Source organism: Sciurus carolinensis, chromosome 6 (genome assembly GCF_902686445.1).
Source record: "Sciurus carolinensis chromosome 6, mSciCar1.2, whole genome shotgun sequence".
NCBI lineage: Eukaryota > Metazoa > Chordata > Mammalia > Rodentia > Sciuridae > Sciurus > Sciurus carolinensis.
Genome location: NC_062218.1, coordinates 149,358,472 through 149,370,533, shown reverse-complemented (window position 1 = coordinate 149,370,533; position 12,062 = coordinate 149,358,472). Strand labels below are relative to the sequence as shown.

General features: G+C 43.7%; 1 protein-coding gene across 2 annotated transcripts in view; it reads left to right on the top strand.

Moving 5' to 3' along the window:
* Positions 1 to 10,636: 10,636 nt before the first annotated feature.
* The window catches only part of Atp10b (ATPase phospholipid transporting 10B (putative)), a 333,470-nt gene continuing 332,044 nt past the window's right edge, over positions 10,637 to 12,062 (top strand). For both annotated transcript variants that reach the window (XM_047556625.1, XM_047556626.1), the window contains exon 1: positions 10,637 to 10,816. The gene's annotated coding sequence lies outside the window, so the exon portion shown is untranslated. The remainder of the gene's footprint in view (positions 10,817 to 12,062) is intronic.

The following is a 12,062-nucleotide window of genomic DNA, read 5'->3' as shown; positions in this document are numbered from 1 at the left end:
CCTGAGTTCAATTCCCAGCACCAAAAAAACAAAACAAAACAAAAAGAAATACAAGTTTGAGTCAAGTATCCTCATGGCTATCCTTGTACTACTGATTCTTCCCCAAAGGGTGTCCTCATTCCCTGCTCCCTCCCATGTTTATGTTCCAAATTTCCACATACCAAAACTTAACCTCTTAGTTCCCACTTGTGGGAAGAATTATATTTTCAGATTTCCAAGGTAAAAACTGGCTTCCTGGGAAATTGACTCATGATTCCAGGATTCAGGTGCTCTAGGTGTGCTGAACTTCTTTCTAGGAGGTTCCTGGGGATGTAATGCCTTCCAAAAGGAGTTTTGTCTTTTTCTAGACTGTTTAATTGGCCAGAGGAACGATAATCCACAGTGCAGAAGCTTTCTGGTGCCCTCAGAATCTCAGTCTGCAACCTAAAAGTCTAGTTAGGAACAGGCATCCATGTAGTCAATAGGAACGATCAAGATCAAAGGGAGCATCAGTCATTCGGTTTTCAAAATGTCAAGCTAGGTGACTAGTGCCAATCACCTTGTAAATGAACAGCTGCTCAGGGTGAGCGCATATCTTACGTATTTTAATACATTCATCATAGAACCATGAACAAGAAGTCAGTAAAGGTGCATGTCTGTTTACTCTTCAAAAGCCTAGGTCTTCATGGTGCCTACTCTGCTTGGTGTCCCTGCCTCTGTCACTTGGCTTAAGTTGCCAGAATTCCAAAATGTGAGTGATCACCATAACATAAATACAAGTTCTCTACAGAGAAAATACAAAAAGGGGTGTAGTAGGGTTAAAAAGGGGGAAAAAATCAACTGTAGGCTGTACATAAGAAGAGGCAACTGTAGCCGGGCGTGGTGGCACACACCTGTAATCCCAGCACTCTGGAGGCTGAGGCAGGAGGACTGGAGTCCAAAGCCAGCCTCAGCAACTTAGCCAGGCCCTAAGCAACTCAGCAAGATCCTGTTTCTAAGTAAAATATGTTTTAAAAGGACTGGAGATGTTGCTCAGTGGTTAAGCACCCCTGGGTTCTATCCCTTGTACCAAAAAATAATAATAATAATAGATAACTACAGAGAACATGCTCCTAGGCTGAAGAAATTAAAAACAGCTGTTTTAGCCCATATTTTTTTTTTCAAGAAGAAAATTACTTAGCTGAACACAGAGCAAGGAAAAACAGTGAAGTAGGGAAGCATAGTGGAAAAATCATGTCTTTGAGCAGGGCACCTGCTCTGCCATTAATAAGATGTTTTAATGGAGAAAAGATACATTACATTTGGGGGCCTGAGCTAACCCGTATAAAAAATAAAGGTGCTGGGCTAAATGTTCTGCGATGTCCCTTAGGAGGGATGATCTGAGGCCCAAGGAGTTCAGAAAACCACCTGGGGGGCCTTGAACCTATCAGTTCTATGATTACAGTTTTCACTTGTACTTACTTTCCTCTGTGTCGCCTCTCGGGATGCTCAACTGTAGATTAAGCAGGGGATTCAGTTCCCAGGCCTTTTGATCTAAAAAAATGGGGTGTCATTTTCCCGTGATTGGTTCCAATGGTGTATTTTAGTTTGCGACATATAGAACAGATGGTGAACAATAAACTCTGAGCTGTACTGCTAACCATCAAACTTGCATCTCTTACCCACGCTCGAAGCTTTCCAGAGGAATTGGTCTGCAGACAGATCACGAAAACCAACCACAATGATGCGATACGCTTAGTGTCTTGCAGAGAGGGTCAGGTTCCAAGTTGAGAAGAGCTTTGCCAAGGGTGGGATGATGGGAAAACCCTGCAGCTGTGTGGTACTGTCTCTTTTGCAGTCGTTCATTCAACAAATACCTGTTGATTATCTCCTCTGTGCCAGGCACTGTGCTGGGCACTAGAAGGCAGTTAAAAAAAAAAAAAAAAAAAAAACTTGGTCCTAGCCCCAGTGACCCAGTGAAGCTCGGCCTTATGAGAGTACCAGGGAGAAAGTCTAGGGTTGAATGTCCTGGCAGTCCCCTCAATAATAACACCTGAACATTTAAAAGTGTCTCTCCTGTTCCTCCTAAAGAAAGAAGGGCAGTTGTTTTAGATATTCCTCAGACAGGATGTTTTGCATTTGTCGTTACTGAGTACCCTGCAGTTTTTCAGGGTAATTTCTAATAGGACTTTGAAATGTGAACTCCAGATGTATCCAGTCTGAGAAGAGAGGACTATATAATTTTCCCTTTCTTCAATGTCAGCACATAATTGCATTAATATTGCCTGAAATCCTGTGAGCTCAATTCATAATAAAAGACCGAAGACATGATGGTGATAGGAATAATGAAGAAGCCAAAGGTGATATTGCATCTCCATCTTTGTTTGATTCCCCTCAAAGTGAGGCTAGGCTGGGGCACAATTACCAGGCTGGGATCTCCCCAGACTCCCTATGGCATATTTCCTAAATGTTTATTTTTAAAAATCTGGGGTACTGGGGATCATAACCAGGGCCTCGCTCATGCTAGAAAAGTACTCTGACACTGAGTGACATCCTCAGCCTACATGTTGCTCCTTCTGCTGAGAAAAACCTACCCTCTTCCAACAGGTTTCTCCTTGCCCATTCCCCACCTGTTGGTGCCTCTGTAAGTCTTCAGGCTTTAGCTGAGCCACCACCTCCTCCAGAACCTTTGCTCAACCCCAGACCTCAGTAGATTGCCCTCCTGTATGTGTCCACCATGTCCTGCCTTTACTGAAGACACTCATCTTGCTCTATTCAAATTGTCTGTCAGTCGATTGGTTCATGTGACTGAATCCAAAACGGCCATAGAAGGTCAATGGGAGAATGAATGAACGAATGAATGAATGGATGGATGGATGGATGGATGCTGCTGCTGCATACTTTGTATGGAGCCAACTGAGCTTATTAAACTCCAGGGGAACTTTATTCAGAAGAAAGCACAGATCTGCCCTCAGCACAAGCATGCCCATATTCTCAATGACTCTCCTACTGAACTTAATTTGGTTTCCTCCAGTCCAGGAAATATGATTTATTCTGAAACATAATAAAGAAAACACATGGTTTTTTAGGAAGTATTTGGTACATGCAGAGAAGGGAGGACAATCCCACAATAATCAGGTTCCTCTCCATCTTTCTGAGTCCACCCAATTCAGTTATGGATAGTGTGTTCAGGGAACTGCTCAAATCTCAAGGTCCTATGGAGACTAAGGATGATGCTATTAGTGATGCAAAAAGAGATAGAGACCATGTTATTTCCCCCCTTAAAACTCTGAAAAGTCCTTATGAAGTCCAGTGAAACAAAAACTAGGATCTGGAGGAAAAGTAGTAGAATAAGGAAGAATGTGAGTTATCAATGTCCAAGGGATCTTGAATTAAATCCCAGATCTGCCTTTGCTGACAAAAGCGCATAACCTCACATGACTCATTTACATTCTATGAGCCTCACTCCCCTCAGCTATAAAATGGGAATAATGTTCCAGCTTGTTAAGTTAAATGAGATAATGCATGCAACGTGTCTGATAGGCTTCCAGATGTTTGCTTTTCTTGTCTGTGCCTGGGATTTAAAATAGTCTTATCTTAAAATATACATCAGAACTTATAGACTCAATAATATCTCACTTGAAGTGGGGAAGAAAAAGCAATGGGTTGCTACTGTTAATGAGTAAACAGTTCTGAATCACTGCCTCTGGACCTGGAGCATGAATCAGGTCATCTGCCTGATAAAGTAAAGCTTGATAGGCTGAGCCCAGAGTTACTCATCTAGTTGGAAGCTTGGGGAAACAGAGTTTGCAAGTCTAATAAGCCCCCAGGTAGTAGGGGATGCTTTTGGTCCTCAGACCACACACTGTGGGTATCATGAGCCATCCAGACCAAACACCCAGCATCTAGAATATTCCTTGGCACATAATAGATGCCTGGCATTAATGAATATTAGTTTGGTGTCCACTAAGAAGCACTCAAGAGAACAGTGAAATGGAGTTGACTTTTCTGGAAAGCAAACCCCAAATTCTCTTCAGTGGCAGTACCTCCATGCTAAATCGTTTAGAACCTCAGTATTGCCCATTAGTGCATGGTTCTCTGAAAATGCATTTTTCTCCTTTGAATTAAAAGTTGATTTTTCTTCTGTTTAATCTTGGTTCTGAGAATGTTCCAGCATGTTGTCTTTTAAGAGCAATCCTTCATTTCCAGAATCTGGGGCACTAAAGGGCATGAAAGAAGAATGGGTTAGAGGGCAGAAATGAAAACAGTCTGCTTGGTGACTTCTTTAGAAAAATTATGATTTTGCTCAAGAAGTAGGTCCTCTGCCTCTGCTTCCACTGAAGTCACAAAGAGAAGAGCTAGGATGCAGACCTGAAAGAGGAATCGGGGATCCAAACAGAGAAATGCCTTCACCTTGAAGCTGATTAGACATCAAAGCAGGGTCGAGAAAGACCACAGGACGAGCACCAGCTCAATCTTGAAACCCTCTTATTGCCAGCGTCAACAAAGGAAGAGACCAGGAATCAGGGGAACTGAAGATCTCACCTTACTTCTTTCTAACCAGGAAAAGTAGATGGTTGTTGTTTTGAAACTACTAACTTCTAGCAAAACAGTGGTTCACCACTACCATTGGATCCTTTTGAGACTAACGGAGGAACTCATCTGAGCAATGGCCAAATCTGCAGAGTCCCCATCTATCTTAGATGTTGGAAGGTCCCAAGTCCTTCTCCTTAAGGAACCATATCCTCTCACATTTTTGTCAGGACTCTTGGAGAACCAAATGGGTTTTTTTCTACCCACATTTTTTATCGGTGCATTATAGTTGTACGTAATGATGGGATTCCTTGTTACATATTTGTACATGCACCCACTATAACAATATAATTTGACTAATATCACTCCTCAGCACTTCCACACAGAACTGAATGTCGTGTTAACTTTATGATTCCTTTGGTTAAAGGAATCTCTTAGTTAAAGGGAACTACTTACTGCCGGGTGTGGTGACACATGCCTGTAATCCCAGTGACTCTGAAGGTTGAAGCAGGAGGATGATGAGTTCAAACCTAGTCTCAGCAACTTATGTAGACCCTAAGCAACTTAGCAAGACCCTGTCTCAAAATAAGAAATAAAAAGGACTGGGGTGTGCTTCAGTGGGTTCCATCCCTAGTGCCCCTGGGTTCCATCCCTAGTACTTAAAAAAGGAAAGAAAAGACTTACTGACAGCTTACCATATGATAAGCATCATGCTGAGCCCAGGGCTACTGGGGCAAACTCACTTGTCTCTTTCTCCACAGACCTAGCAATTCAGAGGTGGGGAAACTAGGTGCTGGCACACAGAGTTTTAAGTTAATGCCACATTCATACTCTCACTAGAGTATCCTGAAGCCCTGTATTGTACAAAGAAATTATTTGGGTCAGTTTTAAAACATACCTTCCAGTCTCCACCCTCAGAGAGTTCAGCAGGGCCAGGATAAAGCCAGGAATAATTTTTTTCAGATTTCCCCATCACCCTGTGTAGGTGGTCTTCCTACCACCACTCTGGAAACACTGTTCTATTAAAGGGCATAATTCCTTGTTGATGGATTTTTAATGCAGTCTCCTAAATTGAAGTAGGCCAGATTGTATTTCCTTCCATTTTAATAAAGAAGTTACTCAAAATTAAATCTCTGTGCTTTACTCTCTTCCTCTGGTATTTCCAAGGCCTTCTGAGAGCCGTTTTAATTAAGTAATTCATAGCGAGAACACCTGTTCAGGTGTGCCTTGCCTTCATTTGGAAAACAATGATTAAAAACCAAATCCCACTGTTCCTGGAAGGAAATGGGCACTTATTTGTTTGAAGGCATAGATAATATTTGCAAAACGGGGATAGCAGTTAGACTTCCTGTGGGTACCAGGGCCCTATGATAATCGGCGCAAGTTGGGAAGGCAACTAGGTGTCACCTCGTAACCATCCTAGTCACCGAAGGTGATGTGGGAAGCAATGATGAGACTGGTGCTGAAATTGTCCCTCTAATGAGTGTGGAGGCTTGAGGGGGTGGGACAAACGCTCCACGGGCTTTAGTCCTTGCTCCTTCCAGCCAAGGGTACAGTGAGTGATAGCACAGGTCATTCAAGGCCAGTTTTAGAACAAGGCCAAGAGGAAGGGAAATGGTCAGACCCCTGCCCCCCCGGAGGCCTTCCAGCACTTAACCCACTATCCCGGAAAGCAGGACCATGTCAACACGGGCTGCCTTTTCCCTGCCTTCCCAACGGATGCAGTCGCATGTCTGTTAATGGTCTTTTCGTGTTCTGAGGCTTTTGCCCCCTCTGCATAACACCAGGAAGGAAGAATTCAGGTACAATTTATATTGTTAGAATAGCTTGACAAGACAGTAGCACGGCCTCTAACTGGAGGGGAAACAACCCTCACATCCTTAATAAAAGTTCACTAGGAACCAGGCCACGTTTCAAAGGATAGAAGTTCTTTGGCTAGGTGGACAAAAGAAAATATCAGAGAAGGATAAAGTAATTGGGCTTCTTTCTAACCAGAAAGCCAGATATTGCTAAACTCGACCATGAAAATTGAGGATTGGTGTGTACAGTCTGAAAAAGAGATCCTGAGCGGCATTCACTGTGAGGTTTGCTCTACGATCTTTTATTAATACAGCCACATGCAAGCCTCGACAATCGGGTCCTCCATCAGCTCAGCAGTTTCCTTCCCATCCACTGGGCCTTGCTGCCTGTGCTTAGCATTCCCTCACCAATGTCCATGGAACAGAACACACGCAGAGCTCAAGGTGAGTGCCTTGTGGTGATGGGGGGTTCCTTTCCACACAGACAGACAAGGTGACACAAACCTTGTCATCATACCATCATGTGGTTCCTATTGTCTGCTTCCTCCTGGCTTCTTGCAGAAAGCAGAGGAAAATCTTGCAGTGAGTCATAAAGGATAAAGCAGTCACCCTTTGCTGAAGAGGAACCAGGAGTGAATTTTAAGCACCATGTTCAAAGGTCCAGATTTTGAATTGAGTCTTTTCATGGTACAAGGACAAAGAGTTAAAATATATATAACAAAATATTTTCCACTGATAAAATTGGCAATATAAAATAATTATTATCAGTGTTGAAAAATCAGGCTTTGAAGTTACGGGTCATTAGCTACAACTATTCTTGAGGGACAGCTGGCAGTGTGCATCAGGGACCCTTAAATATAACCACACCTTGGCTAAGAATTTGTGTGGATGTTGCAAAGTATAAAGAACTTTATTAAAGAATTTTTATAAAATGTGAAAAAAATTAGAAACCTAGATGTCCAAATAGTAGAGAATTAAATTATGGTGCATCCATACGATGACTAAATTATAATGGAGAGAATATTTAATCACCTGGAAAATATTCATAACCACTGACAAAAGAATGTGGTCCAATTTTAGTTTTAAAAACCCTGTATATTAAGAAGTATTTAAAAGTCCAGAAATACATTCACCAAAATATCAATCAGTGATGGTTCACTCTGAGTTGTAAAGTTAAGGGCAATTTGTGGTGGTGTTTTTTTTTTTTTTCCTCCCTTCCTTTTTATCTGTCATTTCTAAATTTTCTGTAATGAACAGAGATCATTTCAGAAACCTGAAAAATGTGAAAAGCATTCATTGAACCACTAAGAAGAGAGGTCAGATGGGTAAAGCTCAAGGCTTTCCCACCACCCACAGTAGAAAGGTCAGATTCCCACCCACCAACCCACTTCCTAATAGCTGTCTCAGCTCTAGATGTCCAAGTCTCTGATCTTTTGAAATTTGCTTTCACTGCAGACCCTTAACCCAGTAGATTTTATTATCTTTGCAATTATTTATCCCTGCTCTCTTCCCTGTGAGAAGACTGCATTGGTGCCCACTGCCATCTGGGTAGACATGTCCCCAGGGGGACCACCAAGCATCCCTGCATGCTCAATGGGTTCTGAGCAAAGGAATGAAAGTAGACATGAAGAGACTCTGTCCTGGCAGAAGCTCTAAGGGGCTTGACAGTACTCCCGATCTTTCTTGTTGCCATGAGCATGTCCCACTTAGAGTGTCCCGTCAGCTTGAGCTCCGGAATGAGAGACACAGCCAAGGTCCAAGCCAAGCCACAGTCAACCCACCGCCTACCTGTAGTAAACTTCTATGGTGGAACCACGAAGATTTGGAGATCATTTGTCATTGCAACAAAACTGACTACTTCACATGGCATGTGGTGCTTGTCTAGAATATTCCAGTGCCGCTCCCGCTGACTCACATGGTTCTAACTCCATCCCAGTTCTAACCTTGCCCTTCAGCCCTGTCAAATCCCTTTTCACATCTTCCACAGCACCAGGGATCTCTCCATCTTAGTATTCATTACAACTTTAATTCTACAACTTTTTTGGGTTTTTTTGGCTGTTCAATCAACATCTGCTGTACCACGGACTTGAGCCAGGGACAATGGTTGTGTTTGTGTACCTTTGTAACCCCTGCAGCTGGCACCGTTCTTGGCCCATGTCACATCCTCATCCAAAAATAGTTAAATGAATACATAAAGGGATGCATGGATAAACTAATATGGAACTTGAACATAGGGTTGAGAATCACACACCAAGTGATACGAAAACAGGGAGTCCTTTGGAGTGAAAATAAACACACGGTAACAATGTCCAGGATCTCTTCGACAATAATGTTTAAGCTCTTACACTTATCAGTTCATGTCCTGGTCACAGCTCTGTGATGGAAGTACTGCTATTCCCCAGAGAGGGTAAGCACATTGCCCAAAACCACTCAGCTGTGAGCTAAGAGAGCCAAGCAATAGAATCCAGGGAGTCTGGTGTCAAAGTCTGTGTTTGTAAAATCACTTGAGTACGCTGCCATTCATTTCATTTGATGAGTGTTGAAGCCAAAGAAATGTTGGGAAAATGTCATGGAACTCCGAGGAGGCAAGCAGATTTTTACTAGTTTCTTTATCGTATCACACAGAATCACCTGAGCTACGGATGCAGCGGGGATGGGCAACCACCAGAGTGTTTCCCCTGGGGTCCAGATGGCTTTAAGTGTGGGTTTTTTCCACACCAGTCTTCATCATTTAATTCCCCTCCTGTGCCTTCGCCCCTATCCACTGGTAAAACAATGCCAATAACAACAGCAGAAGACTCCTGGGTCCTTTTCACACCCTGCATGGTGCCTAGCAGATGCCCTGCACAGTGCTTACCAGGTGAGACTTGAATGAAATGGGTCCTGTATTTCTTGCCTTATGTGCAAATGATTGACATAGACAAAGAATCCTATGGGATCAAGTTGCCTGCATAATAACTCCATTTGGGAGAGCAGGTGGGGCATGATAATCTCATTTTAAAACTAAACCTGACTCAAGAAATAAAGAAACTGAACAAAAATAACCTCAGTCTGGAGCAAGAGGAAGAAATGATTGTGGGGCCAACACACCTGGGTTCTTCTCCAGACGTTCCTGAAGAGAGACTGGCATGGGGGAGGGGAACGGCTTTGGACAGGTAATTGTGAGGGTCTTGCAGATAACTGGGAAGTGGCAGTAGGTGCCATCTGAGCCTCAGGTGGAGAAAGAGAACCAGCATCTTTGCTTAATAATAATTATGGTCCAATGTCATCCCTCTAAAGCCTCCTAGTGAACAGAATCTCTATGAGGCTCAACTTTCTCCTCTGACAAATCTCATTTAAAGGGAGAAAGAAGACTCTGGAGTCAGCTGTAAAATTCCCAAAGGTGGGGGTAGAAGATTGAGTTGGAAATAATGAAGAACAGCTGGGCTCCAACTTGGCCTTAGAGACACCAAGAAATACCAAGCAGGGAATGGAGGATTTAGATCTATTCTCAGGCAGTATGTCAAGAGCACTCATCAGAATCTCCCAAGGAGATTGCTTTAAAATACAGGTTGCTGGACCCTCCTGGAAACTGAATTTCACTTAGAAATCTTCATTTTAGCAACCCCCCAAATTCCTATGAATCCTAATATCTGGCAATCTCTGATCAGGAAGGAGATATTATTTTGCCTGTGTAAGGAAATAAAATCTCAAACTCTCAAATTTGATAACTGAGTGATGATTTTCATTTCCCAAGAATAATTAACTCCTTATCTTTAAGACCACCTGCAGATTAAGTGCAACGGCCATTAATTGGGGAGATTTATGACATTAATAACAGACAGGAATTGCTTTGTCAGCCTCCCCTAGCTGAATTCCCCAACACTGAAAAGGGAAGACATGGAATCTCTTTGGGGCCTATTTGGGTAAATACCCTGTCCCCTTCAGATGTCTGGACTTCACATGCCTACAATTTTCTAATCAAGCACGAGAAAATAGGAAAGTAGGTAGTCTTCATTCCTTCATGGATCAGCCAAAGTTCCAAGTTCTGGTTCTAACTGACGTGCTCTCTCTAAATAATACGGGGGTCAAAAAAGGCTGGTAGGGACCAGGGGCCAACTGGGTACCAGCTGACAGCAGCACCTAAATTGCTTCTCTGGGGTGCCTGAACTGGTTAGTCCAGTCCTGCAGCAGCCAAGAAGGAAGAGGAGGACAGAGGACGGGGTGGAGATACAGGGCTTGGAAGGGTGCCTAGAATGGATGAGGAGGTGGGACTAAGCAAGTTTCTGCAGCAGGACAGGAGAGGAGGAAATCAGGGCGGAGAAACTGTGTTCAGGTGTGTGAAATTGAAGGCGGCATTTCTCGAAGTGGTTGGGCTGTTTGCATCAACGAGATATAAAAAGGAAGATCTGGTCGCTGCCCTTTGATGGGAGAGCTGGGGTTGGTAGTTTTCCGACTTTCCTCCCTCGCGCCTCATCAGCATAGGAATCTCAAGGCTTGCTGACTACCCTGCCACAGCTGTGTGACCTGCGCCAAGGAGAGTAGAGGTAAGCATCTTGCTGGACCCTTAGACATGGGGATGGTCTTCTTTCCCTAGCTATCCTCACTGCTTCCTGGCTGGGGGTAGCGATACTGCCTAAGAGGAGTCTTTGAGGCTGCCTCTGACCTCCTTCCCTGGGTCCTGGGGTTAAAGCTGTCTGTCCTCAGTCATCAGCAGCTCTAGGGACCCCCACTCCTCTTTATCTGAGAAGCCTTTTGCCCAAGCCAGCTGGCCCTGGGCATTCAGTTGACTGACTTCTGAAAGTCATTGAAGCCAGTGGTGATGCTCTGTGGTCCTGGCTTTGTCCTCACACTGATGAACAGGTAGCCTGTTGTAGGTGGCCTTGGCCTTTGCCACCTACTGCTCGTAAATGAATCGCCTGTATGGAGAGCCTATAACATGCAGGCATTGGTCATTACTTGTTTCTGGCCTCTTTCCAGATCTTTACTAAGCCATTATGTAGGATTTTGAAAGCAATAAATGTACAAATGCGTGTTAAGGAAGAGTTGGGATTTTTATGATGGTATGTAATAAAAATAGTAATGGTGAAAGTTTATTGAAATCTGATGATTTGCAAAGCATGCCTGTGAAGTACTTATATATTACAAGCCCATGATGCAGGTGGTGTTATTATCTATAATTTCTAATGAGGATGAAGAGACTCAGGGAGGCTGAGTCAAACCAGGTTCACTGATTCTGGAGTCTGGGCTCTGGATTTGCCCTGATGATGTGTTTTATCAAGGGTCTTCGGACTCAGTGCACAGAGCTGATGAGGAACACCTTGTGTTTGTAAAGAACATTTCTCTGGGCAGAACAGAGTGGACGGCCTCCATCTCCTACTGACATGCTCACAAACTAATTTAGAGCTTGGTCTCTATTGCCTCGGGCCTCCACTTGGAGACCATTAACAGCCTATTGTAGTCCACGTGGTCTGAGTCATTAAGAATTTAGAGATTGCTGCTGAGGCTGGAGCAAATCCTGGATGTTCTAGAACTGGCACAGGAAGAGGGAAAGAAATGTGCTTGAGAAAGGGAGAGGTGGACATGGAAGCAGCACCCTGGAGTCGCTTAGAATTAAATCCAGCCTCTGAAGCCTGTTTCTCCAGATTCCTTGAGGCTCCAAATCTGATCACCGCCCCAACCTCACCTAACACCAGGTCCCCCAGCTGGCCACCTGCAAGCTCTGTCTCCTCAGGACCTGTGCACACCATCTTCCCTCTGCCTGAGCACTTGCTCTCGATTATTCCATAATAC